We start from the raw sequence: 4,381 nt of genomic DNA, 5'->3' as shown, positions 1-4,381 counted from the left end.
CTCATCCTATCCTCATCCTCCTCCTCCTCATTCTCGTCCTCATCCTATCCTCATTCTTATCCTCATCCTATCCTCATCCTCCTCCTCCTCATTCTCGTCCTCATCCTATCCTCATTCTTATCCTCATCCTATCCTCATCCTCCTCCTCCTCATTCTCGTCCTCATCCTATCCTCATTCTTATCCTCATCCTATCCTCATCCTCCTCCTCCTCATTCTCGTCCTCATCCTATCCTCATTCTTATCCTCATCCTATCCTCATCCTCCTCCTCCTCATTCTCGTCCTCATCCTATCCTCATTCTTATCCTCATCCTATCCTCATCCTCCTCCTCCTCATTCTCGTCCTCATCCTATCCTCATTCTTATCCTCATCCTATCCTCATCCTCCTCCTCCTCATTCTCGTCCTCATCCTATCCTCATTCTTATCCTCATCCTATCCTCATCCTCCTCCTCCTCATTCTCGTCCTCATCCTATCCTCATTCTTATCCTCATCCTATCCTCATCCTCCTCCTCCTCATTCTCGTCCTCATCCTATCCTCATTCTTATCCTCATCCTATCCTCATCCTCCTCCTCCTCATTCTCGTCCTCATCCTATCCTCATTCTTATCCTCATCCTATCCTCATCCTCCTCCTCCTCATTCTCGTCCTCATCCTATCCTCATTCTTATCCTCATCCTATCCTCATCCTCCTCCTCCTCATTCTCGTCCTCATCCTATCCTCATTCTTATCCTCATCCTATCCTCATCCTCCTCCTCCTCATTCTCGTCCTCATCCTATCCTCATTCTTATCCTCATCCTATCCTCATCCTCCTCCTCCTCATTCTCGTCCTCATCCTATCCTCATTCTTATCCTCATCCTATCCTCATCCTCCTCCTCCTCATTCTCGTCCTCATCCTATCCTCATTCTTATCCTCATCCTATCCTCATCCTCCTCCTCCTCATTCTCGTCCTCATCCTATCCTCATTCTTATCCTCATCCTATCCTCATCCTCCTCCTCCTCATTCTCGTCCTCATCCTATCCTCATTCTTATCCTCATCCTATCCTCATCCTCCTCCTCCTCATTCTCGTCCTCATCCTATCCTCATTCTTATCCTCATCCTATCCTCATCCTCCTCCTCCTCATTCTCGTCCTCATCCTATCCTCATTCTTATCCTCATCCTATCCTCATCCTCCTCCTCCTCATTCTCGTCCTCATCCTATCCTCATTCTTATCCTCATCCTATCCTCATCCTCCTCCTCCTCATTCTCGTCCTCATCCTATCCTCATTCTTATCCTCATCCTATCCTCATCCTCCTCCTCCTCATTCTCGTCCTCATCCTATCCTCATTCTTATCCTCATCCTATCCTCATCCTCCTCCTCCTCATTCTCGTCCTCATCCTATCCTCATTCTTATCCTCATCCTATCCTCATCCTCCTCCTCCTCATTCTCGTCCTCATCCTATCCTCATTCTTATCCTCATCCTATCCTCATCCTCCTCCTCCTCATTCTCGTCCTCATCCTATCCTCATTCTTATCCTCATCCTATCCTCATCCTCCTCCTCCTCATTCTCGTCCTCATCCTATCCTCATTCTTATCCTCATCCTATCCTCATCCTCCTCCTCCTCATTCTCGTCCTCATCCTATCCTCATTCTTATCCTCATCCTATCCTCATCCTCCTCCTCCTCATTCTCGTCCTCATCCTATCCTCATTCTTATCCTCATCCTATCCTCATCCTCCTCCTCCTCATTCTCGTCCTCATCCTATCCTCATTCTTATCCTCATCCTATCCTCATCCTCCTCCTCCTCATTCTCGTCCTCATCCTATCCTCATTCTTATCCTCATCCTATCCTCATCCTCCTCCTCCTCATTCTCGTCCTCATCCTATCCTCATTCTTATCCTCATCCTATCCTCATCCTCCTCCTCCTCATTCTCGTCCTCATCCTATCCTCATTCTTATCCTCATCCTATCCTCATCCTCCTCCTCCTCATTCTCGTCCTCATCCTATCCTCATTCTTATCCTCATCCTATCCTCATCCTCCTCCTCCTCATTCTCGTCCTCATCCTATCCTCATTCTTATCCTCATCCTATCCTCATCCTCCTCCTCCTCATTCTCGTCCTCATCCTATCCTCATTCTTATCCTCATCCTATCCTCATCCTCCTCCTCCTCATTCTCGTCCTCATCCTATCCTCATTCTTATCCTCATCCTATCCTCATCCTCCTCCTCCTCATTCTCGTCCTCATCCTATCCTCATTCTTATCCTCATCCTATCCTCATCCTCCTCCTCCTCATTCTCGTCCTCATCCTATCCTCATTCTTATCCTCATCCTATCCTCATCCTCCTCCTCCTCATTCTCGTCCTCATCCTATCCTCATTCTTATCCTCATCCTATCCTCATCCTCCTCCTCCTCATTCTCGTCCTCATCCTATCCTCATTCTTATCCTCATCCTATCCTCATCCTCCTCCTCCTCATTCTCGTCCTCATCCTATCCTCATTCTTATCCTCATCCTATCCTCATCCTCCTCCTCCTCATTCTCGTCCTCATCCTATCCTCATTCTTATCCTCATCCTATCCTCATCCTCCTCCTCCTCATTCTCGTCCTCATCCTATCCTCATTCTTATCCTCATCCTATCCTCATCCTCCTCCTCCTCATTCTCGTCCTCATCCTATCCTCATTCTTATCCTCATCCTATCCTCATCCTCCTCCTCCTCATTCTCGTCCTCATCCTATCCTCATTCTTATCCTCATCCTATCCTCATCCTCCTCCTCCTCATTCTCGTCCTCATCCTATCCTCATTCTTATCCTCATCCTATCCTCATCCTCCTCCTCCTCATTCTCGTCCTCATCCTATCCTCATTCTTATCCTCATCCTATCCTCATCCTCCTCCTCCTCATTCTCGTCCTCATCCTATCCTCATTCTTATCCTCATCCTATCCTCATCCTCCTCCTCCTCATTCTCGTCCTCATCCTATCCTCATTCTTATCCTCATCCTATCCTCATCCTCCTCCTCCTCATTCTCGTCCTCATCCTATCCTCATTCTTATCCTCATCCTATCCTCATCCTCCTCCTCCTCATTCTCGTCCTCATCCTATCCTCATTCTTATCCTCATCCTATCCTCATCCTCCTCCTCCTCATTCTCGTCCTCATCCTATCCTCATTCTTATCCTCATCCTATCCTCATCCTCCTCCTCCTCATTCTCGTCCTCATCCTATCCTCATTCTTATCCTCATCCTATCCTCATCCTCCTCCTCCTCATTCTCGTCCTCATCCTATCCTCATTCTTATCCTCATCCTATCCTCATCCTCCTCCTCCTCATTCTCGTCCTCATCCTATCCTCATTCTTATCCTCATCCTATCCTCATCCTCCTCCTCCTCATTCTCGTCCTCATCCTATCCTCATTCTTATCCTCATCCTATCCTCATCCTCCTCCTCCTCATTCTCGTCCTCATCCTATCCTCATTCTTATCCTCATCCTATCCTCATCCTCCTCCTCCTCATTCTCGTCCTCATCCTATCCTCATTCTTATCCTCATCCTATCCTCATCCTCCTCCTCCTCATTCTCGTCCTCATCCTATCCTCATTCTTATCCTCATCCTATCCTCATCCTCCTCCTCCTCATTCTCGTCCTCATCCTATCCTCATTCTTATCCTCATCCTATCCTCATCCTCCTCCTCCTCATTCTCGTCCTCATCCTATCCTCATTCTTATCCTCATCCTATCCTCATCCTCCTCCTCCTCATTCTCGTCCTCATCCTATCCTCATTCTTATCCTCATCCTATCCTCATCCTCCTCCTCCTCATTCTCGTCCTCATCCTATCCTCATTCTTATCCTCATCCTATCCTCATCCTCCTCCTCCTCATTCTCGTCCTCATCCTATCCTCATTCTTATCCTCATCCTATCCTCATCCTCCTCCTCCTCATTCTCGTCCTCATCCTATCCTCATTCTTATCCTCATCCTATCCTCATCCTCCTCCTCCTCATTCTCGTCCTCATCCTATCCTCATTCTTATCCTCATCCTATCCTCATCCTCCTCCTCCTCATTCTCGTCCTCATCCTATCCTCATTCTTATCCTCATCCTATCCTCATCCTCCTCCTCCTCATTCTCGTCCTCATCCTATCCTCATTCTTATCCTCATCCTATCCTCATCCTCCTCCTCCTCATTCTCGTCCTCATCCTATCCTCATTCTTATCCTCATCCTATCCTCATCCTCCTCCTCCTCATTCTCGTCCTCATCCTATCCTCATCCTCCTTCTCCTCATTCTCGTCCTCATCCTCATTCACATCCTATCCTCATCCTATCCTCATCCTCCTCCTATCCTCATCCTCATTCTCGTCCTCATCCTATCCTCATCCTCGTCCTCA

Source organism: Lupinus angustifolius, chromosome LG10 (genome assembly GCF_001865875.1).
Source record: "Lupinus angustifolius cultivar Tanjil chromosome LG10, LupAngTanjil_v1.0, whole genome shotgun sequence".
Classification (NCBI taxonomy): Eukaryota; Viridiplantae; Streptophyta; class Magnoliopsida; order Fabales; family Fabaceae; genus Lupinus; species Lupinus angustifolius.
The sequence above is the reverse complement of the archived record's forward strand: the minus strand, read 5'-3'. Positions refer to the sequence as shown.